The sequence below is a fragment of the Hemibagrus wyckioides genome, linkage group LG03 (assembly GCF_019097595.1).
Source record: "Hemibagrus wyckioides isolate EC202008001 linkage group LG03, SWU_Hwy_1.0, whole genome shotgun sequence".
Classification (NCBI taxonomy): Eukaryota; Metazoa; Chordata; class Actinopteri; order Siluriformes; family Bagridae; genus Hemibagrus; species Hemibagrus wyckioides.
Genome location: NC_080712.1, coordinates 612944 through 638983, shown reverse-complemented (window position 1 = coordinate 638983; position 26040 = coordinate 612944). Strand labels below are relative to the sequence as shown.

Sequence of the window (26040 nt, the reverse complement as noted above, 5' to 3'; positions counted from 1 at the left end):
CACACACACACACATTTACATTGACTCACAATATAATGTTCAATACTTATTTGCACTACTTCAACTGCCATTATAATATTTCAACTGCTGCTATAATGTTTCTTTCTTATTTACACTACTTCAACTGCTACTACTGCATTTTTGCACAATCCACATTGTCATGCTGCTATATATATGTTACAATCATATATGTTATCAGATACCTGGTTTTTACAGTTTCTCAAGTTTGCACATCATTCCATTTTTTTCTCATTGTACATGTTTTTTTCTGCGCTATGTGTCTTGTGTTGTTTTTTGTACTTCCTGGTTTCTTTTCTTTAATAATAATAATAATACATTTTATTTATAGGTGCCTTTCTCAACACCCAAGCTTAAACAGGTGAGACTTGAGTCTAGATTTAAAGATAGACAGAGAGTCAAGGTTACGGATGTCTGGAGGTAAAGAGTTCCAGAGCCAGGGAGTAGAGCAACAGAAAGCCCTCTGCCCCATGGTGGCGAGACAAGCAGAAGGCACAGAAAGATGAAGAGAAGAGGCAGATCTAAGAGAACGAGAGGGAACATGAATATGGAGAAGATCAGACAAGTAAGAAGGGGCAAGATTGTGAATAGCTTTAAAAGTGAGAAGAAGAATCTTAAAGTCTATGCGAAGCTTGACTGGAAGCCAGTGAAGCTGCTGCAAAACCAGAGTGATGTGGTGAAATGAAGGAGTTTTAGTGATGATACGAGCTGCTGAGTTTTGAACCAGTTGAAGTTTAAGAAGAGATTTATGAGAGAGATCAAAAAGAAGGGAGTTACAATAGTCAATACGGGAGGTAACAAGATTGTGAACAAGAATAGCAGTAGCATTCTGTGTAAGGGAAGGACGAAGACGGTTGATATTACGTAGATGGCAATACGCAGACCAGGTAATGTTATTAATATGTGATTGAAATGAGAGTGTACTGTCCAGGACGACACCCAAACTCTTAACCTGAGTAGAAGGGGAAACAATAGAATTGTCAATAGAGAGGGAGAAGCTTTTTATTTTAGATAAAGTTGATTTAGTACCAATTAAAAGAAATTCAGTTTTCTCACTATTTAATTTGAGGAAGTTGGAAGAGAACCAGGATTTGAGTTCATTAAAGCAGTCAAGAAGAGAGGAAGGAGGGAGAGTAGCGTTAGGTTCGCTAGAGTAATAGAGTTGGGTGTCATCCGCATAACAGTGGAATAGAATACCGTATTTTCAAAAGATATTGCCAAGAGGAAGAAGGTAGATGATGAAAAGAAGAGGTCCAAGGACAGAACCTTGCGGGACTCCAGTGTTAACAGGGGAAGATTTGGAACTAAAAGAGTGTAATTTGATGAACTGTGTGCGCTCTGATAGATATGATTTAAACCAGTCAAGGGGGGTGTTAGTAATGCCAATTGAGATAAGTCAATTAAGAAGGATGGCATGAGAAATGGTATCAAAGGCCGCACTTAGATCAAGAAGGATAAAAATGGTGACTGAACCAGAATCAGCTGCCATGAGAAGATCATTAGTCATTTTTAAAAGGGCAGTTTCAGTGCTATGAAAAGGGCGAAAACCAGACTGGAAATGTTCATACAAGTTATTACAAGTTAAATGAGAATGAAGTTGAGAAGCAACTATTTTTTCAAGGATTTTTGAAAGAAAAGGTAAGTTGGAGATAGGGCGGAGATTGAAATTACTAGGATCAGCACCAGACTTTTTCAGAATAGGAGTAATAGCGGCAGTTTTAAGTGGGATAGGAACAATTCCATTAGTAAGAGAGGAGCAAATGATAGCAGAAATAAGAGGAATCAGAGAGGGAAGACAGGCCTTGACCAGAACAGTGGGAAGCGGATCCAGTGAACAAGTAGAAGACTTAGACTTATGTATAAGATCTGAAATATCTGAATCGGTAGGAAACTGGAAAGCAGAGAAAGGCTAAGGAATAGGGTAAGATTCAGAAGAACTAGTAAGGGAGGATGGTGAGCCTAAGTGCAGATGAATTTTGTATATTTTATCATTGAAAAAGGACATCAGAGAGTTGCAAAAGGCAGATGAATATAGATGAGAAGGCAAAGAACATTGGGGACTAAAAACAGTATTGAAGAGTGAAAACAGCATCTTAGTTTTGCCTTCATAGGAACATATTAAACCAGAATAATACCTGGATTTAGTATTAACAATACAGTTCTTATAGTGCAGAGTATGACTTTTGTACAAATCTTTGTGGACAGCAAGACCAGTTTTCCTATAAAGCCATTCAGGCTGATGACATTTGGCTTTCATTAGCCGGAGCTCAGAAGTAAACCAAGGTGCAGAGTGAGAAAAGGTGACTGTCCTTGTTTTCAGAGGAGCAAGAGAGTTAAGAATACTATTAAGACCATCATTATAATGAAGAACCAGATCATCAGGGTTGGATGAATTGTTAATGTTCATACGATTATCAATACTACAGGAAAGAGCATCAGAACTGATGTCCTTAATATTGCAAAATGAGATGATACGAGGTAGCTTGATTACAGAAAGAGAGAGTTGAACGTTGTATGAGAGAAGTAAGTGATCAGTTATAGGGAGATCATCAGTAGTACAAACCGAAGGAGTAAGACCAGAACCGCAAATTAAGTCCAAAATGTGTCCCTTTGAGTGAGTAGGAAAGTCAATATGCTGCCGGAAACCAAAACTCTCAAGACAGGCAACAAAGTCTCTAGTAAGAGGGTGGTTAATATTGTCAATCTGTATATTAAAGTCACCCAGCAATATTATATTTGAGGAAAGAGTGATTAAGTGGGTGAGAAAAGCAGCAAAATCAGATGTATAATTTTTTTTTGGTTTAGGGGGGCGATAAACCACAGCAACGATGGTGGGAGTGGGCCCAGGGAGTTCACACACAGTTGATTCGAAAGAGTCAAATGCAGGAGCAGACAATGGCAAGACTTTCCACTTCTCATGATGAATAATCGCGAGACCACCTCCACGGCCAGAGCCAGGAGGTTTACAGATATAAACAAACCCAGGAGGAGTGGACTCAATAAGGGCGGAAAAGTCATTGGGTTGTTGGCAAGTTTCTGTCAAACAGAAAAAGTCAAACTTTCGGTCGATGAGGAGATCCTGGATAAGATGACCCTTGCTCGTGAGAGAGCGGATATTTAGTAGACCGAAGTTTATGGTGGTGTTGTCGCATTTGACATTAGCATTAGCCGACCTACCTGGTCTAGCTAACACACTGTGATCAACACCCCGGCCAGTGTAGCGCGAAGGACATCGAGAAGAAGTCCAGATGGATTTTATTCCCGTAGGGTTGTCGAAGTGGAAACTCTGACGCGACCCTCGATGGATGTATCGTTGACGAGGCAGGTGAGCAATATCCGGGTGGAGATGTAGCACCAGGGGGAGGCTCCAACAGGTGAAGGCAAAGCCGGAGCAGCTCAGCAACCGAGTACTGGAGGTTTGGAGGCAGACAACAGGAGAAGCCAAATGATGGCATACCAGAAATAAATCCAGCCGACCCACATTGTAGACGAAAACTCAGAATAGTTTAGGTAATAAGGCAAACAGGCCTCGGAAGCAAAACAAAACAAACAAACAAACACACTGCCGGAGAGCAGCGGCAGCAAACACGCACCAGCGTCCACTCAACCGGATCCCCCCCACAACCAAACAAACAACCAAACTTTGCACTGTATGCACCACGTTGCACTTTATGTAGCTAAGACAAAGTCCTAGCTCTGTGTTGTTGTTTCTGTTTGTAATTATATGTTGTATGTTGTTTATGTAGCACCAGGGTCCTGGAGAAACGTTGTTTCATTTCACTATGTACTGCGTCATCTATATGCGGTTGAAATGATTTGAAATAAGAATGGGTTCTTGTCTGACCCTGGTTCCTCTCAACTATGCCACCCGGGGAACTTTAACCAAGGAATTAACATACACCACCCATAAAAGAATGCACAGGTTCAAATCAACAATAAGGGTCAGAGAAATTGGCCATCATACAAAATAGATAATTTAATTTAATGAATAGTTTATTGACAATTCTCTGGTAAAAACAATGTTAAAATCAATGCTAAAGCATTTGTTCCTTTCCCAGCAGACCACTAAGGGTCAAACAAACTCAGGCTACAAACAGAGGCAGCTGCATCAGGCTCTTACAGCTGCTCCAATGTCCACACCTGTTTCATGAAATAATGACAGTGACCCCGTAGCAAAGGTTAAGGTAGGAAAAAGCAGTTGGAAACAAAAGCACACTGAGAACAAGTTGGTGTCTTACCTAGTTCTCTAGTTACATCTACAAATGTGGCATTTAAAAATGTGCGCTTTTTCCCGCGGCATGCCGCGATTCAGCCCGCAGTCTGCAAGTCTGCGCTTTGGTATTTAAATGCATGTGTTGTACTTCTTAGAATTCCCACCAGGTGGCACATGGTACAACTCTGGCCAGAGCACATTATACAGTATAATCACTCAAAGTTTGCTATGTAGTCTTCATACTATTGTTAAATACGCTTGTAATTTATCACGTTACATTAAAAAGTGTCCAATAAATTTGTTAACTGCACATGTAATGTAGTGATTGTGAGAAAACATCCACAATAGAAATAGACATAGTTCTTATATATATATTTTAATACTTTAATACATATATAATAATATTTACATTTTAAATGAATATGTATAAATTTACCCATGACTGTGTGAGTGTAAAGCTGCGAAGTATTTTTATGTGCTTTGTAAATACTTAACTGTGCTGGTGTAGTCCTGCCATCTGCCATTGTTTCGCGCACAGAGAGCAGCGGAAAAAAGAATGGTTTATTGATCTACCTAAATAAATATGATATTTTAAAAATGTCAAAGAGACCGTCAAACATATTTTTAAATTTTTTAATATCCACGAGAAAAGTTGATGGTGTGCCTGATCAAAAGAGATCCCGAGAAGATGGAACTGCACACCTTTTTATCAAGATAGTGGGAGACAGAAGCAGAGTTACACCGCTCAGTAACGGAGGACGCAACCACGTCATCGGTAACAGAAACCTCCACTGGTCAGATAAATGATACTGAGCACAGTCCTACTAAATCGCATAAGGTAGCAGATAGCAGAAAGCATATGGTAGCAGCGTGGACGACGCTAGGCCATTTTTAGTTGGGCTTTAGATTTTCATTTAAGGGGGGCTCAGCCCACAATGTGGGTATAATAGTAAAAATTAATTAAAATAAAGGTTTGACTAACAGGGTAGGATGGTAAACTTATTGCAGCATTCCACTGCATGGCATAGATGTGTCTAACATTTGAGTACTGAACAAGCCAAATACGAATCTTCCTGATCTCACACACACACCCACACACACACACGTCCTCTGATCCTCGCTCTGCGACGCGGATTGAAGAACGCGCTGAAAGACGGGGAGGAGCCGAAGAGCCACCATTTTCATATGAAATTTAAAGTGGACTGAGGAGATCACCAATTTGTGTACAGTTTATGGAGAATCACATCATTTTTAGGGGGGCTGAGTAGAAATGGTCTAGAGAAGCCCATGATCTACACAAATTGGTGATCTCCTCAGTCCCCTTTAAATTTAATATAAAAACTCCTGCAGACTTTGGCTCTTCCCTGTCTTTCAGCGCTTTCTTCAATCAGCAGACCACGGCGTCGCAGAGCGAAGATTAGAGGACAAGTGTGTGTGTGTGTGTTGTGTGTGTGATCAGGAAGTTCAGTACTCAAATGTTTACCATCCTACCCTGTTAGTCAAACCTTTATTTTAATTAATTAATTTATTTACTTTTACTATTTACCCTCATTGGGGGCTGAGCCCCCCTTAAATGAAAATCCTAGAATCGCCCCTGGCAAAGAGTTAAAAGACTTGGGGCGTAAATACATTCTAATGTAGCGGGCGTCAGTATTTAGAAACACATATCATTGGAAATATATGATTGATATGGAACAGAATAATACACAAGACCATTCAGCAACGGGTTAATGTTTATAATTGCGCCACCACCGGTTAGTGACGTCATGTTTTGGGAAAACTGAAGTTGTGTGGTTGGTGTCGGTCACAGCGCTGAGAGACTGCTGGTTTTGTTCCGGAAATTATTCATTTACAAATTAAGCACTGTTTGGGGGGCAATATCCAGACTTGGACCAGGACCGATTGCTTTCTTTGAGGAAGCTATCATAAAAGAAACCGCCGCCCAATGTAATCACTCAATAAAAACCTTAAAATAATAAAAACGTGGTCTGATTGCATTAAATAAAAAAAATAAACATTACGCAGACTCTTCAGCTTTCTCATCATTTTGGTTAGAAAGTATTAAACCGATTAAACTAACTAAAGACTAGATTGTGACATACAAAGGTGAGTTATTGTACAGTTTTATCCCTGAATTCGGCACCGTGTTCTGACAATCTAACTCATAAGAGTAAACCCTCCACAACCCTAAAAGTCAGTGTGGGGGAAGCATTGTGGGGGAAGATATCTCAGATCGTCTGAACACCGCTCGAACCGGGTTTTACATGGAAATTACATTTAGCACCTCTTTGGGGAAGAAAGGCGAAGAGATCGCCTCAAAAACATCTTAAAACTTCCCCTATTTTAATCCATTAACAAACATCCTGCTGTCTATGTATATTAATGTATATTTAAGCTGTGAAACAATATTAAATCAGATAGTATATCAAAACTACTGTAGTAGGTGGAGGCTCCTGTAAAGCTTTTTTAGATAGATAGATAGATAGATAGATAGATAGATAGATAGATAGATAGATAGATAGATAGATAGATACTTTATTCATCCCAAAGGGAAATTCACAGCTTCCAGCAGTATTCACAAGCACAGGTAATAGATAAAATAGGAAGGAATATAACAAAAATACTAAAATACCCAAATTAGGATACAAAAATATAACAAAAAAAAAATCTAATAACAAAAATATAAAATGTTACCAAATATAGCAGAATATAACAATATAATAAAATATAGAAAAAAATTCTAAAATACCCAAATTAGGGTACAAAATATAACAAAAAATATATCAAATAACAAAATATAGAATATAACAAAAATATATCAAATAACAAAATATAAAATATTACAAAATATAGCAGAATATAACAATATAAGAAAATATATTAGAAAAATACTAAATACAGAGATTTAGGAATAAATATGGAGAATGAGATGAAAAACAAGTAATGTGCAAGACAAGTGTTTAAGGTTACAGACCTATTCGATGTGCAAAAACTGTTACGTGCAAAAACTGCGTGTTTAGGAGTCCTGTGCAAATCTCAGTTTATTGAGAGTTCTGTATAAACCGGAGTGTAGTGAGAGTTCTGTATAAACCGGAGTGTATTGTGTGTAGTGTGTGTTTTATTGTACAGTCCAGTACAGAGAGAAGAGTAGTGTCAGCACTGACTCCTCCCACCCCGTGTGGAATTAAAGAGTCGCATGGCATGGGGGAGGAACGACCTACTCAGTCTGTCAGTGGAGCAGGGCAGTGACACCAACCTGTCACTGAAGCTGCTTCTCTGTCTGGAGATGATGTTGTACAGTGGATGCAGTGGATTGTCCATGATGGACAGGAGCCTGCTCAGCGCCCTCCTCTCTGCCACTGATGTCAGGCTTTCCAGTTCTGAGCCTACAATTGAGCCCGCCTTTCTCACCAGCTTGTCCAGACATGAGGCGTTCTTCTTCTTTATGCTGCCTCCCCAGTACACTGCCGCATAGAAGAGGGCACTCGCCACAACAGTATGCCATTTAATGTCAAAGAAATACGCTACATAAACTCAGATGAATGTGGGAAGTAAGATTCAGAGCGCACGAGTTTACAGTACTGTACATAGCAGCGGGCTGCGGGAGTGAGATGCCGCAGTGATTATTAAACAAAGACCATGTTCAGATAGATAGATATATTTCATTATTAGAAGTGTTTTAGAGAATATATAAACGTGACATAAAATAATATGTGGTACAATAACAATCAAATGCGTATGATGTAAAAACTATTAATAACTGAGCCATAATAATGTTAGAGCCATTTTACCAGTCCATAAACAAATTTTTACATATTGCTATAATAATATAACAATAGCTTAAAATAGCTTTTAGGCACAATATGTTTTATCCATTACACTCAAAACAAGTGCGCAAGTAGAAGAAGGGTGCATTTGTAGAATCTTAAGATTTTTTTTGATGGATGCTTGCGCTCGTAATCTCGTGATCCGAGCACATCAGTTAATGTGTTTGACTTCATGCAGCACTTCGCAGACCGATCGATCTATGACATCAAAGTAGCCTACTGCAAGAACAGACTGCTCTGTAAGATTTTAAATAGCTTTTGTGGTACTTTGATATCATACGCCAATTGCTCTCCACAGCGCCACATTATGTTGATCGATTTCAATGTACACGAAACACGACTGCCGCCTACTGGTCTCATCTTTCCTGCGCGAGAGCATCACTCGCAATGCCGCACGATGCAGCGAGTCGTCACGGGATTCCTGTCCCTCTGACATGCATTCTTAAATGCCACATCTGTAGTTACCGAAAACTCTTACGACAGCATGTTACTGACGCAGTGGTCAACTGAAAGTCACATTCGGAAATGAGAACACTGGGAGCTCAGGAGTAGCATGTGTAGTGTGACAGAGAGAGAGAGAGAGAATTATTAGGTATACTTTTGACATTTCAGTGGTTACAGACAGTGTACATTATGGGCAAAGTGCAGGTAGGGACTTTGGCAAGACTAGCTATGACATCATAATAAAAAGGGAGAGCCAGAAGTCAAGCTTAATTTTCATGTGTATATTGTCTGATCATCAAGTCACCGTAAAAGAAGGAATTTAGGATTTATAGTTAGAAATGACATTCAAAGGAAAGTTTCAGGCAAGGCCTTTCTGAAAAAATGACACCCACACACTAAAATATTTCTTTTGTCATCAATGTCATTGTTCTGCTGTGAAGCAGATAAATATCTAGAACATCAATCCATTGTCTATTGACATGAAGAATTTGCAGGTTGTAAAAAGTGTCAAAGTGGGACAAACCGAGCACTTTGTCGTTTAGTTTTCAGACTGGCTTTTCATGGGTGTGATCTTCATTGAAAAACAAAAATGATCAGAGATGAGTTCAGAGATGTGAATCTTAGAAAACATATTACAAATATTATAAACAAAAATACAGGAGTCTGGACATTTTTCATTAGCATTTCTGTCACTTGAGTCATGGGGAATCTCCTCTCTTTGATGGTGTTAAACTGCAACATAAAACCTGCTTAGCCTGCTACTGATCTTCTGATGTCACATTCATGTTGAAACTGAGATAAACTTTTTTGACTTGTGTGCCGATGTAACAGGGTTAGAAATGCAGTTTGTGAAATAACTATTATTTTCAAATTGTGTTGTAAATTTTATTTATAATTTAATAATTTAACACAGTTTAGAAATTGTGAATTTTATCATATTCATTCGCTCGAGCCATTTTCTTTTATAGTTATTTTTATTTGTTTTCTGTGGAAATAATATTGATGCATATCGCCCCTTTTTGTACCCCATGGGTTTCCGTAGTTCTCTTCCCTTCCCCCCCCTCACAGTGCGGTTATGCATTGTTGAGGGTAAGTTGTGTGTGAAATGCTGCTGACGCTATTTGACTATTTTCTTTGTAAAAATGAACGTTTATGTTGGTATATTTAATGTAATTTACTTTCTGTCAATTTTATTACATTACCATGTAATTTTTGTGTTGTTTTGACCGCTAATGTAAGTTTTATAGAAGTTTTCATTTCACCTGTTGGTGCCAGATGCACTGCAGCAGACTGCTATGTTAATGTAGCTCAGCGGAGATTTTAGCCGCATTTCTCAGTGTAAATGATTGTTTTGTGTATATAGGGGTCAGATGTGCAGGACAGACCAGAAGACAATCTAAGTTTGTTTTCCTGTGAATTCTAATGACTCTTGCTAGAAAATGTCTTCATATATATATATAAATATATCAGGAAATATATATATATATAATATATATATATATATAAGACCAACACAGTGCGGTTATGCATTGGTCAGATGTGCATGACAGACCAGAAGACAATCTATGTGTCTGTGTTATTGTCTTCTGCAGGAGAAGTAAATCTTGGAAAACAGTCCTTGGTGTCATGTGTGTCTATGCCCTATAAGCAGTCCCGTTACACCAGTTCAGAAGAAATGTACTTATTTGTGTAAAGCTTGATTCTACATTTTTCTGTCAAAGATTGTGGTACGAGCTCTGCTTGGTTTGTTTCTAATGAGATTACTTAGAATATGTTGATTTCATATTTCTTATATTCATATTTCTTACATATTCTTATATAAAAGCTTCTTGAATCTTATAACTTGCTATATTATGAATATTGAAGATCCTGTGTGCCTGATTCATCCTGATATTTTTGATAGAATACTGTACATATTACCATTGAGTGGGAAAGATAAAGTGACTGAGTGTATATTATTTAAATTATTTATCCTCCTTAAATGCATGAACAAGAATCTTTTCCCTTCCAGGTTCCAGGAATTAATGCTAAGTCAATAATGAACTCAAAAACTACACTGACCTATTAGTTCCTCATGTGCTCTTGGTTGCACAATTCTTCATGACTATAAACTGTTGAAGAAAGGACATTATTACCATTTACATTATTTCCTGTCCAGTGTCACCAGGGCAGTGGTGGCTAAAGTGGTTAAGGCTCTGGGTTGTTGGTCGGAGGGTCAGGGTTTAAGCCCCAGCACTGCCGCACTGCCACTGTTGGGCAATTGAGCAAGGCTCTTTAACCCTTTCTGCTCTCGGAGTGCTGTATCATAGATGACCCTGTGCTCTGACCCCAACTTTCTCTGCTGGGATATGTGAAGATGTATGTGTAGCAATAATAAATGCTTCTTTCTTCTTTTCTTTAAATAAGGATGGTTCCCTTCTGAGCCTGGTTCCTCTCAAGGTGTCTTCCTCATATCATCTCAGAGAGTTTTTCCTTGCCACCGTCACCTCAGGCTTCTCATTAGGGATAAATTTTAGGGATAAATAGTAACTTAACTTTAAACTTTATACATTTTTTCTATTTTTCTATACTTCTGTAAAGTTGCTTTGGACAATGTCCCTTGTTAAAAGAGCTTACAAATAAATTGAATTGAATTGATTTGAAAATCAACTTAATGAGATTGATGAATGTATAAAGCACATTAGACAGTGGATGCTTACTAACCTTCTCCTGATTAATTCTGACAGAGGTGCTCGTACTAGGACCACATGTTGCCAGAAGTAAGCTTTTTTGAATTCTCTCTCTCTCCCTCTCCCTCTTTCCCGATTCATCCTGCTGCCCTATTACTGGTCCTCATCATATGAAAACCAGTTGAATTTTGCACTCTAACCTTTATCTTTGAGCATTTAATAATATGAATTCTAATGAATTGATGAGCTGCTAATGAATTCAGAAATAACTCTGATGCATATATCCATAAGTTGTTCATATGTTCATACACATACGATCCTGAGTAAATAGTCTAAATTTTTGACTATTGAGCATGCAGTTTAAAAAGGGAAATTATTTATAATTGCAATACCAGGTGTCACCCACATGAGGATGGATTCCCTCTCGAGTCTGGTTACTTTCAATGTTAACTCATATATTTACATTGTTAAATATGCTATACACATAAAATGTAATTAAATTGAACATTCTGGTTAAAATCTGAAAAGAAAACTATATACAGTGGTACCTTGGTGTTCGACCTTAATGCGTTCCAAAAGTTTGGTCGAACACCGATTTGGTCGAAAATCAAATTATTTTTCCCCATAGGAAATAATGTAAAACAAATTAATCTGTTTCAACTCGATGGTTGATCTCACAACTTTCCTCATTGGCAACATTGCCAGGGTAGGCCACATGGAAAGCATGTGTGGCATGTGCGTTGCTAAGCCATTTTTAGGGGGGCTTTAGCTTTTGCAATACAGTGGAATGCTGCAATGAGTTCACCATCCTTCCCTGTTAGTCAAATGTTTATTTTATTTTATTTATTTATTTTTCACTATTATACCCTCACTGGGGTCTGAGCCCCTCTTAAATGAAAATCCTAGAATCGTCCCTGGTGTGCAGTCACAATAGTTCGGCGTTCCTGACAGTCGAGTCGTACACCGAAAATGTTTTTGTACACCAAGGTCCAGTTGAAAAAAATTCGAATCGAAACGCGAAAATCAAACACGGGTGGACGAGGACCAAGGTACCACTATATGTCCTATTTACGCATACATATATTACAAATCACAGTGAAATTATTTTTTGGTATATCCCAGCCTGTTAGGAAGCTTGGTTCAGGGTCCAAAATCAAACAAGAAATAGTGCCCCTGGAGTAGATAGGTTTAAGAACCTCAAGTGACAGCTTGGTGGTGGTGCATTCTGGTTAACTATTCAATTCAATTAAATTTATTTTGTATAGCACCTTTTACAATGAACATTGTCTCAAAGCAGCTTTACAAAAGAAGAGAAACAGAGAAAGGAGAGGGGGAAAATGAAAAAAATAAATAAAAATAACTAAATAGCAGCAATAGCTATAGCTGCTGAAATGTTCAGATATTTTATTGCTGTATTGTTTCGCTTCCCTGATTCCCTGGGACAAGTTGGCTTTTGCAGTTGCTAGGCCTGCAGTGTCACTGTCTCTAAAGGCTGCATCCTGTGCCCTCAGAAGGTTGTACACTTCTCCTGTCAGCCATGGTTTCTGGTTAGCCCGAATAGTGACGGTTTTCCTGTGTGTGACATTGTCAGTGCACTTTGAGATGTATGCAGTAACTGTGTGTGGTTGTTGTAAGTTGCTTCTTCTTTGAAGATGTCCCAGTCTGTCTTTAAGGGCAGACTGGGCCCCCTCTGACCACACATGTACCTCCTTCTTGGTTGGACTGGTGACTCTCACCTTCGGTCTGTACGCAGGTCTAAGCATGATGGTGATGTGGTCAGAGAGTCCAATGTGGGGGAGGGGGGAGGCTTTGTATGCTCCTTTGCTGTTTGAGTATGATAAGTCCAATATGTTATTGCCCCTTGTGGTAAAGTCTATGTGCTGATGTAGTTTTGGTAAAAAAAGGCTTTAAACCTGCATGATTGAAGTCCCCAGCAGTGATGAGAAATCTGTCTGGGTGTGCTGTCTATTGTTTGCTGATAGCTTGGTAAAGTTCACTGAGTGTCTCATTTCGGTCGCTGTTGTTAGCACTGAGGGATGTAAACAGTGAGTAAAATCACTCTAATTCCCTCGGTAGGTAGAAAGGTCGGCACTTGATAATAATAAACTCAATAAATACCAGCAGAGAACAGTGTTTACGAACAACAGCAGCATTTTGGCACCAAGCATCGCTGATATAAACACCCCTGCCGCGAGTCTTTCCTCCCTCGGCACAGACTCGGTCGGCGTGGTAGCATGTTAGCCCAGCTAGCTGGAAGGAGTCAAGTAAGTTGTCATTTAACCACGTCTCCGTAAAGATGAAAACACAGCATTCTGTCACCTCACACTGCACAGATCTTAGAAGTTGTATGTCATCCATTTTATTATCCGGTGATCTTACATTTTCTAAAATAAGGGATGGTATCATGGGTCTGTGTGGGCTAGCTGCTAGCCTAGCCCAGATGTCTCTGTGTTTGCCTCGTTTCTGCTTTCTCTCACAGCGCTTTCAACACCTCCTCTCTGGGCAAGGTGCCGCAGGAGAGGTTGGTGTTTTGGACAGCCAGTGGAATATACTGAGGGCCCGAAGTTCCTCAGATACTGTGTTGTCCAAGATGTGGTTTATTTCCTTTGCTTCAATTTCCAAAAGGAAATCATGACTGTACCTTGCTTTGGACAGAGATGGTGGCAAACTATGCGAACATAAACCTGAATAAAAAGAACTCAAAAATGCACAATTGAACACTGAAGTTGGAGAGAGGGGGCCTCTGCGTCCGTACACGCCACCGTCTTGTGATTATGCATCTGCCTCCTCTACATGCATCATTTTGCCTGTAAGTAATATTTAAAACTCTCCCTAAACATGTAACAATGTTGGAATTTGTTGCATAAAATTATCAGCCATTTGGACAGGATATCAATTATGTTTTATGTCCACTAAAAATATCACTTTTTATACTTTCAGTGGATCCTAAATAATAATGAGTGCATAAATATTAATGGTTATATTTGTATATTAGTGTTGATTTCAGGGTTTGAGGAGGTGTATCTTTTTCTTTTGAGTGTCCCCAAATATTTCCTGACAATTGGATCACAGATTTCATCTATTTGTTTATAAGTGGTTCTTTTGTTACTGCTGGTGATCTCAAATCTCAACTCTCATGATGACAGGTGTAAAATATGAATGGACAAATGAGATCTTTTGAGATTAACTATGAGGACTGTAGAACAATACATCTTGTCAATCAACAAATGGGGGAAGCTGGAATGAGTTTTAAGGTTCCGGCAACACCAACTGTTAAACATTGGTGTGATATCAAACTCTTGTTTAATATTATTTTCAGAACAGAAAGAAATGCAAAGACAGAATGGGCAGTCACATTGCAGGTGTTAATCTTCAGTAAGTCAAATAATTAGCATGAGCACTGAGTTATATTCAAAGTTTTAGTGATTAATGCATAATACGCACTTATAAGTGCATAATATGCACTTATGCATACACTGAAAAAATGAATGTATTAAAAAGCTGTCAGTCTTGTCTTACACATAATTAACTTGAATTTTTTTTTTATTACTTCTACACATTTGAATTATTCTGAGAACAAGCCAGAAGCAACAGTGGTAAGGAAAAACATCAGTGAGATTATAAACATTCTTTTACCTTTTCATAGTTTAGTACTGTAAAGTAAAATGGCTTATGTTCTACTCGTAAACCACAATGACTGAAATCCCTAAAGAAAAGAATAGTTAGCTGTCAGGGTGTGTAGTTTGTAGTTGGAAGAATGCAGCATTTTAGATAGTATGGTCCCTTAACCCTTTACTGTTCTGTGCAACCGTTTGGTAGAGTCACTATATTTCATTAATGAATTTTTTTAACCTAACCCAAGCTGATTGGGCAATCGCTTGGTAGAGGCCTATATTTAAATCATTTTGGGGTCTGTTAAAAAAAAAGTTATATATTTTTGTTATTATTGACCCAATTAAATAAAAAAGGCAAAGTAAAAAAGTTTCCATTGTTTTGGACATTAGCATTTCTGTCACTGGGAGTGGTGAAGCATCACCTGCCTTAAGTGTTAAATCTTGTTTTTCCTGCTATTGAACTTGCAGTGTACAGGTTCAAACAAAATGCATTTATCTGTAAATATCCACAGACGTATGAATAATCTGTCACTCTACAGTAATTTTCACCTCAAGAATGGATATATATTATATTATGAATGTTGTTTTTGTAATGACTGACTTGCTGTATTATTCCCTCATTCTGTGAAGGAAAAAAAATCAATAAATTTTATTTATCTTTTTATGGATTATGTGCAGTAAGAATCATATCAGTTATTAAAAAAAGTACAAAAAGATAAATACCTCTAACAAAATAACCTGACTTTTTCTGATATTTTTAAGATAAAGATATAAAAAAGAGGCAAAATAAATAATCTACAATATGAAATTGTAGACTATCAAGCATTACAATACCACTGTCCACAAAGTGAGATCTATGAAGACCTGGTTTGCCAAGGTAGATGTAGAAGAGCCCTGACCCCACTGAACACCTTTAAATTAAATACACAACAGAAAATCCAAAAACACAACAACAAAGTAAAAAACACAACAGAAAAACATAAAAACAACTGAAAATCCTTATTACACATCACATATTCAGTTCTGATTGGACATAGGATAGGCTGTGATTAGCTTAGCCTAGTGAAAACAGTTGAATGATTATATTATTTTATTTTACAAATTGAAATGTTTTGCTCAGACTGTGGCAAAATCCTTAAAGCCTTTCCAAGAATCACTGCTCTTAAGACAGCTGCTCTTTCCCGAAACAATGGCTAATCTAAAATTTATGGGTGCAGCCTTTAGACAATAATAGTACTGAAACAAAAAATGAGCATCCAACAAGCTCCTACACAACAAAAGCAACTTAAATTTGTATAAAATAATTTAAAATAAATAACTAGCAAAATAATAATAATAATAATAAGTGGTAGCTCAGTGGTTAAGGGGTTAATCTAATGTTAGTTAAAATCCCAGGATCACCAAACTGCCCCTGCTGGGCCCTTGAGCAAGGCCCTTAGCCCTCAATTGCTCAGTTGTATAAAAGAGATAAACATAAGTGCAAGACATGACTCATAACAAAAACGTGAAACAGCTACAGGCCATCATGTGACATTATAAAGTGAGGTACAGTTGCTGCTCAGCATAGCCATGACTATGAATCCAAAAATTAGAGCTATTCAATTCACTTTTATTTGTGTAAAACTTTTAAAAAGAGACAAAACTGCTTTATAGATACATATTAATATATATCAGGAAATAAGTTATAAATTTTAATTGCACAATTGTCATTTAGCAGTTGCCCTTATCCAAAGAGCCTTACAAAAGTGCTTTTAAAGTCTCTATCAATAAATACATTGATATTAGTTCAGATCATGGACTAAGAATACCATCAGTCTAATTTTTTTTTTTTAAACAAAAAAAGTGCTGGCTTAAGTATTTCAGGAAGAGGTAGGTCTCTTATGTCAGTTGAAGACTGCAAGTGACTTGGACATCTGTGGGAAGTTCATTCCACCACCTACAGTAGGTGCCAGAACAATCGGAACAGTCTTGATGCATTGTGCCATTGTGATACTATCTGGTGTCACTCAAATGAGGATGGTTCCCTTTTGAGTCTGGTTCTGCACAGGGTTCAAGGAAGATATGCATCAAGACGGTTCTGATTGTTCTGGCACCTACTGTTGGTGGTGGAATGAACTTCCCACAGATGTCCAAACAACTTCCTTCTTTCTTGAACCCTGAGCAGAACCAGACTCAAAAGGGAACCCATCCTCATTTGAGTGACACCAGATAGTATCACAATGACACCCCCGGAGATAGGGATTAAACCCTGGTCTCCAGCAGAAGGGCTCAAGATATACCCACTGTACAAAATTCCAGACCTAAATGCAAGATAAAAACAGACAAGGTGATTTAGTGAGAAAAGGACATCCAGCAAACACAACAAATATGAAAAACAACACCAAAAAACTCAAGGACACACAGAAACCAAATGGGCATCACAATGCGACAAAGATTCAGCTGTCCCTGACAAGATAGTGTGATTATAATATAACAATCTAAAATAACAAAATAACAAGTGCATTTGCATAAGCAGGAAGATGGCAGCGCAGCAGTATCACACAAAGGCCACTCTGGATCCAAAATGCTGCTATTCACATTTTTTAGCCTGACTTTTCATAACACATGGACACCAAAGAAGGTGGTGATCATGTATTTAACACACTACAATCAAACCAACCTGCATAATGATGTGCTCAAGAAGCTTTGCAGTCTCAGCTTATTTCGGCCTTCAGTCTTTAATGTCGACCGATGCTGGGGACCAGGAGAGGGGATGTTGGAAGCGGTGCAAAAGAAAGTGGAAGCACAGCAAGAGGGTGGGTATCTGTGTTCGGCTAAAAACAAACCCTAGCCAGCCAGCTCTCCTGTCCATCCTACCTTCCAACATTTGCGCCTTGGACAATAAACTGGACTACATCCGACTTCAGTGGACTATGCAGCAAGAATTTATAGTTCTGGATGCCACTATTCAGCTAGACAGGCTCACCTTATTTTGTGCAGATAGAACTGCTGCTCCATGTGGTAAAGCTTGCAGTGGTGGCTTTTGTGTTTACATTAACACAAACATGCAGGATCTTGCTTACACAAACATCCCCAAAGAATACCACACAGATCCCCACACCCACCTCGGCAACCCAGACCACATCTCAATTATGCTAATTCCAGCATACAGCCCACTCGTCAGATGCTTTAAACCAGTTCTGAAGCTGGTGAAAAGCCATTCAAGCTCTTCAGGACTGTTATGAGCGCACTGACTGGCACATGTTCAGGCAGGCTGCAACCAATGGCGATTCCACCAACTTGGAGGAATACACACAATCAGTGATCAGCTACATTGGCAAATGCACCAAAGATGTGACTGTCTCCAAGACCATCACCACTCGCAAAGGTGCATGCACTGCTGAACTCCATAGACTCGCCTTCAAAGTAGGTGACAGGGTGGCCTTAAGAATATTAAGGGCCAAAATGTCCTGAGCTATCAGAAAGGCAAAGCTGTTGTGCAGCACTGATCAACAGTTACCAGAAACATTTACATGCAGTAATTGCTGCACAAGCAGATCACACTATACAGAGAAAGCAAAGGTTCACATACTTTTGCCACAGAAATGTAATACTAGATCATTTTCCTCAAAATGACCAAATATAATTGTAAGCAAATTTCAAGTAACAATGTATAGAACTGAATCCTCCAATATTATATTAGCCAGCATTCAAGTTTCATTGTCCAACTGTCCCCTGTATTTCTCCTCACCTGAACAAACTAGGACTTTTCCAGCTCCAATTCTTCACAGTGCTTCACAAAATCCAGGCTGAATAAATCCACTGCAAAAATTATTCATTCAGTAAAGGTGGTGCTCCCTGCTGCTGGGGATAGTTCTGTGTAGACAGCCTGTGGCCTAGGGGACTGCTGTGGGTAGAACCACTTGGAGACGTTCACATGGTGAACTCTCGTTGCCTCAGTAAGCTTTCAGCAGGAAAGAATTAGTGCTTAAAGTCCATAATGAACTCAGAAACTACACTGACCTATAAGGTCCTCAAGAGCTTGTGGTTGTTGTTGTAGAAAAGCAACATTATTTACATTATGTATTGTTAGGGTGGGTTCCCTTCAGCTTGCTCAATAGGGATAAATGTTAGAGATAAGTAGTTACCTATTAGTAAGTTACAGGTCAATTACCACTTTAACCAGTGCTGTCTCTGTGCTATGATGAGGGCTAAATCCTGACTGATATGTTTCATTAATGTTATATGTAGATATGAACATAACTATGATACAACCTTTTCTAGGATCACAAGGAACACACAGATATTAATGTTTTAGATTTTTTTATTTACTTTTATAATTTATGTGAATGATAATTAAAATGTAAGGAACAAAGAAGAATAAATGAGCATTTGAAAAGATACACATGAAATGTCAACAACAACAGAAAAACAACCAACCTTCCATTTGAAATTTGGATAATGACAAACCCAAATAAATGAAATGTACTCTTCAATAAAAAAATAAATAAAAAAAAAAACACTTTAGCCGATAATTCCCCTTTTAATCTTAATGAAATTTTTGGTTGTGTCTTGTAACTTTTAGTCCTCTTAATTAAATTTGATTGTCAATGAATAAATTTGGTTTCGATTTTAAGACAAGTTCTGCTTTACTGTAATTAAATAACTATTTGGTTTTAAATAAACAAATTCAAATTACGATTTCAACCCACAATCAATAGCAAAATTAACCAGTCACAAGATATCTTGACAATGTGTAATATTTTATAAACCAGATCAGTCAGGAAAAAAAATATTTCTAAACAAACAAAATGTGAACAAAAGTCTTACAATAGCATACAATAAAGGTCATTTACCTCAGTACATTCAATGATTCAAATCAAGTTCATAAACTACTGCAGTCCATTCAGTCAAAATCAGAAAAATGTTGAAAGAGAAAAATCTGTTGGCAGAACAGACTGTGAATCAATGAAAAAAACAAAAAAGTTGAAGGTTCAGACTCGCTCGCCATCCTTGTTTCTCAATGCGGCATGATGCATTCACACCAGGTATGTAACTCACAGCAGAAAATCCAAACTTCAATGCATATAACAAAACTGGCCTGTACACACAGGATAACATTCTTAGAGACCTCACATACTCTGTCAACAGTATTTGCCAAAATTAATGTTCATTACTTACAGCATAGGCCATACTTAACATACAATGAACGTATTACTTCAATTTAATGCACATAGGAATACAGCACATAGTTTTTACAGCACATCAGATGCACAAAAATAAATCTGTAACTCACTGATTCCTCTGAATTGACTGTGTTTTACAAATCTTTTACACCACAATTACAGCAATGACTTTCTTAACTTCAGCTCAATGCTCGCGATGAACAAGGGCATAAACGGTTATGTTTCTTTACATGCTCCAAAATTGATTAGTAATTTAGCTCTAGATAACTAATCTACTTTATTTAATCCTTATGGAAAAAACTTCAGTTATTTTTTCTAAAATAACTTTTCTTTTCTTGAAAATCTCAAGCTTTATTCACAGACAGTCTCTGTTTCTTTTTCTCTCTATCAATTTGTTTTTTTTTGTCAGCACTTCCGGTGAGTGACGCTAACATAGTAAAGCTCAGGTCTTATTTGACTGACCGTTATCAGTTTGTAGATCTAGATGGTGACTTCTCTATGCCTACCAAGGTTATGTTTGGTGTTCCACAAGGTTCTGTTTTAGGCCCACTGCTTTTCTCCCTATATATGCTACCCCTTGGTGCAATTATTCATAAACATGGTATTAGCTTCCACTGTTATGCTGACGACACACAGCTATATGTCTCAGCTAAGTCAGATGAGAGACACCAGCTTATTAAGATAGAAGAATGTGTAAAGGACATTAGACACTGGATGGTCACTAACTTCCTCCTGCTTAATTCAGACAAGACAGAGGTGCTAGTACTAGAACCACATGCAGCTAGAAGTGAGCTTTCTGATTACAGAGTAACGGTGGATGGTCTTTTGGTTTCATCTTGTCCAGGAGTAAAAGATCTTGGTGTGATTATTGATTCTGGTCTTTTGTTTGAAGCTCATGTAGATAATATCACTCGGGTAGCCTTCTTCCATCTTAGGAATATTGCTAAGATAAGAAATATGATGTCACTTCATGATGCAGAAAAATTAGTTCATGCTTTTGTTACCTCTAGTTTGGATTATTGTAATGTCTTACTGTCTGGATGTTCCAGTAGGAGCATAAACAAGTTCCAGTTAGTCCAGAATGCAGCAGCTAGAGTCCTAACTAGAACCAGAGGATATGAACACATCACTCCTATCTTAACCACACTGCATTGGCTACCAATCAAATGTCACATTAATTATAAAATACTATAACTAAACTATAAAGCACCAAATTGTTTGGCACCACAGTTCCTGAGTGATATTTTGGCTTTTTACACTGCATGAAAAGGCAGATTTTCGTCCCTGTGAATGCCTGATGACTTCTCTAATCACTGGCAGTTATCGACAATTCACAGCCTGGGAAGTTCCTGTTCGCGAGTGACAGAAACAGTCGTTATCATACCATGGGGTGTATGGGGAGGGAGGTGTGTGTGGAGGTACAAGGTGCAAAATGTGAATTAGCATTTGAGTGAAACCACTTTGAATGTTCTACAGTACCTACTGGATGAAAGCACAATTTTCAAAATAGAAATATCTTTTCCCTTTTGTTATATATATATACATATATAATTTTTATTTATATTTATTTATTATATTAATCTATAAAAAATCGTTAAAGAGATATTATAACAATATAGGTGTCAGAAAGGCTAATAGTAAATATTAGAATTAGGAAGATAAAATTGAAGAGTTTTATTTAATAGACATATGAAAAATAAATACACAAAAAGTAGCCAGAGATTATTTTCATGGCATCACGTTTGGCATCAAATGTGTTTTTGCTGCCTCGGGGTCAGAGGTATGCGATGGTGTTCTGTTAGAAGGCAGCCCAGTTCACAGATGCCGGTGATGCAGTGCTGCACACCTTGGACTGGCTTCTAGTCTCGCCTTCAGCTTAGCACACAGATTTCTGAGCTCCTGGCTGCAGAACAATGGAGGTCTCACAATCCACCCCGAGACTCCATCAACAGCACCGTCTTCTTCGTCTCACAATAAGTAAAATGAATTTAATTCTAATCTGTCTTACCCTCTTCCTCCTCTGGCGACTCTGGGCTGAGGTCTTATTAGCTGCAGACACATTTGATAGCTCTGGCTGGCTATCCCGGAAATTTCTACTCACGGTCTTGTAGTATGTCTTGCAGGCAACTAGAAAAAAATGAATGGGTTTTTTAAAAACTACAACCAACCAAACATAACTACACAGATAAATAACAAGAACAGAATTAAGAACAACAACATGGTGACAATAAAATGTAATAACAATTAAGTAACAACAACACAGTGAAAATTACTTACCAACAAAGTCATTTTTATCCAGGCCTTCATCGGACAGTTCTGGGCTTATGGACAGTGCTCCTACTAAAATGAGGTGACCATCTCATTATATGGCGAGCTTAATCTGTGGAGGCAAAAAGTACGGAGTTAAAACAACGTGTTTATTTGCTTCTGAAACAACAGAGTGCATGTTAGCCCATATCTTTCATCCGTACCCTTGCTCCGGGTCATAGCGCCTACAGTTTGCCTTAGAGTTGTGTAGCAGACGGACTGCCTCCTACACAATACAAGTAAAAATGCTGTTCCAAAACTTATACTGGTTCTGCCAAATGAAAGCATGGGTTATGTCATTAGAAGAATTTAGACTTACCGCGATTTTAGGATTGTGCAGCCGCCTCTTCCTATTCAGTTCCTTGGCTAGCCATTGTAAAAAGCGAGGTAAATGTAAACAGCGAGGTAAAAATGAAAACGGTAAACGAATGCCAGGAAAGAGTATCATCTGTTTGTATGTTTTGGTTCCGTGCTTTGTCTCGTGACCTCGTCTGTGATTGGAGGAACATTCCATGTCACCGTGACCTAGCACCTGATTGGCCGAGGCTCGTCACATGCTCAGAGAGCATTAAACTGTACAGTGGAGCCTCTGTCTCCATTCCAGCAAACAATCTTGGATGAGGATGACAGAAATGCGATGTTGACCATGTAACATCAAATGTAGCCTGAAAATTGTATAACTGAGATTGACTGTTTTGCCAAGACATGCAAAAGGGTAACCCACCATTGACCCTGTAGCAGAACCACAGCTGGCTATTATCAAGAGGTTTATTGTTGTACATGTTGTGTCAAGAGGTAATAATTTAAACGTCATTGCACATGTCTCTTGGCTTCATCCCCATCCAGACAGTCATTTTTATGAAAAATCCATAGAAATTTGGAGTTTGCTGGGAAAGACATCTAATACCCAGCATCATTTCTCCCTGTTGAGCGCATTGCTGGAAGATGTGTGTTAAACACATCCACTGTGCATTTAAGCAAAACAACAGAAAAAGTTACTGTAGTCATGCCACTATGTACAGTGGTTGAGGTCTAGGAGTGCTGTGAGGATCAGACTATTGTCTTAAAATGTTATACTATTTTTTTTTTTACTTTATGTAATCAGTTGCTATATACTTTGTTAGTTTTATACAATAAAAAGTATTTTCTGTTGTGTAATTTGGTCCTTAGAGCCTTAGAGATACATTTTGTTCCACTGTATGTTCCTACATGTAGTGGAATGACAATAACACTCAGTTGACTTCACTTTCATTAAATGTGTTCGATAAATAAACTGAATTGATAAAGCATTGAACATTGTTTTTAAAAAACATTTATTTGTTTTATATATATATATATATATATATATTACACAAGGTAATTAGTCTAACTAGACGTGACATAATAGCAATAGGAAATTTGTGTCCATATTGACCACGATCAATCACAAAACACAGCCAATCATAACAGTTTTTCTTTGTTTGTGTGCTTTCTCGTACTGCAGCTGAAGAGATTGAAGAGATACACCCCTCCGCTTCTTATGGCTTTTCTATAAAACTTGAGGGATTTATTATATTTTTCTGCTATTAAACATCTATAATCAGTCTCTCCTCATCCATTTTTGATGATTAATATTATTAATGCACAGAACTTTCATTGAGATCTCTGTATAGGTGGAGCTGTCAGCTGTGACGTCGCAGAAAGAAAAACAGTTTCTAAAACTGGTTAGGCTGGTCAGAACAAAAACTGATTAACATGTAAAAGATACATTTTACTTTTATTTTTCGCATCATGGCATCATCTGAATTCAAAATTCAAGCAACAATTTAAAAGTCTATAATTAAAATAAGACTGATCTTTTTATACTAGATTTTCTTCTCACTTGGGCAATAAGCCCACACTCGATCAGTGAGTTCCCCCTCCCCACACTACCCTGGTTTGCATTTGTATAGCTCACTGTGGTCATTTACATATGAAAGCTAAACCCAGGCCAAGGTGATTTATTGTCCAGTGTCACCCAAATGAGGATGGACTCCCTTCTGAGCCTGTTTCCTCTCAAGGTTTCTCCCTCATATTACCTTAGGAAGTTTTTCTTTGCCACCGTCACCTCAGGTTTGCACATTATGGTTAAATGTTTAGGATAAATAGTAACCTATCTTTAACCTTTATAATTTTTCAATGTTTCGATACTTCTGAAAAGATGCTTTGACACAATATCCATTGTTAAAAGCTCTATACAAATAAATTGAATTGAATTGAGATGTTTACTCAGGTACTGTAGTGCAAGACCATTCAGTGATTTATAGGTCAATAGTAGTATTTACAGTATATAATCAATGTAAATGCACTGTGGATGAGATAAAATTAACATGTTCCTATCTTCTGGTTTTTACTTAGGACTCTAGTTAGCTTCTGCATTCTGGACTAACTGGAGCCTATTTATGCTCCTGTTGGAAAATCCAGACAGCAAGACATTGCAATAATCCAACCTGAAGGTAACAAAAAGCATAGTAAAATTAACACATTCTTTACCTCTCATTCGCTGAAACATAAAACTGTGTCATCATCATGACAGCAGAAATTAATACCGTAATGTTTATGAATAGCTTTAGAAGTAGCATATTCAATTCAATTTTTAAAATGAAGTGAACCTCAAACATAACCTTGCAGAACATTAAAAAAGACTAGTACTTAGTATATTTAGAGAAGTTACAATTTAAAACTACAAACTGACAACAGTTTGTTTATCAAACAAAAAATGATATCAGTCAAATATGACTCTCCTGAGTCACAAGAGGGCCGTCACCTTAACACCAGCAGAGGTTCAACTTGAGACCCCACCCTGAACAACCTGTGGCAATTTCTAAGAAACTTTATGCTTGTTTTTGTGTGTATGACTCAAAGAGACGATATATTTTGATTGTCTGAATCTACAAACCAAACCCTGGGTCAACTGATTATACAAACCAAACACTGGGTCATGAAACACACTAACAACATTCCAGTACTGGTGAATCATTTTTCAGGTAAGATGGAATCATTTGACCTTTGTATTGTAAACATGATCAGTAAATGAGTAATGCAGTACAATGACACATACATTTTTAGGCATAACAAAGGGATTTAGAATCACTCCATCAAGAGGCTGTCAAATAAAAGTGAACTGAATTCATTTTAACATTTAACTTACATTTTTCTTATGTCAATTTGATCAAAGTAGTTGGTTTATCACATTTCCTGGTTTTTCATATTGATTCTTTCCTTGATCTGACAATTATACAATTATACTATGCAGCATTTGTACTCCAAAGTTGATGTGGGGAATTTTTTTTCAAAGCAATTATCAACTTAATGAAACTATCAATAAACAGGTTTTATTAAAAAACACTGGGGTTAGGGTTGAGGCTACAATTAGATATATGTATGATAGAATTGAAAAGCAACCCTTTTTTCAGCAACCTACAGGCAAGATGTTCATGCTATACATTATAAAACTGATAGTTTTCATGTATATTGGATATGCATGCACTAATATAATATTATAGAGGTGGATATACAGGGAGGAATATTTAGAATAGTTGCTTAGAATTGAAGCATAAATATAAAACAATATTAAAGTAGATGAGCTCAATAGTTTTGCTGCACATTTACAGAATTGTTTGTTTGTTTGGTTAAAGCAGATAACATTAAATGTATCATGGAGGAGGACTTTGTCAAGGCCAGGTCAAGTCAAGTCAAGAAGACCACATATAGCTGATGCAGTACAAAGTGAAATAAGACAACATTTCTCCAGGACCCTGGTGC

At 37.7% G+C, this 26040-nt stretch overlaps 1 long non-coding RNA gene across 1 annotated transcript; it reads right to left on the bottom strand.

Annotated features, from left to right (window-relative positions):
* Positions 1-19255: 19255 nt before the first annotated feature.
* LOC131347204 (uncharacterized) lies at positions 19256-22712 on the bottom strand. Its single transcript, XR_009203715.1, has 3 exons — positions 22577-22712; positions 22228-22330; positions 19256-22077 (listed from the first exon to the last, which is right to left on the bottom strand). It is a non-coding gene; the product is annotated as an uncharacterized LOC131347204 (long non-coding RNA).
* Positions 22713-26040: the final 3328 nt, after the last annotated feature.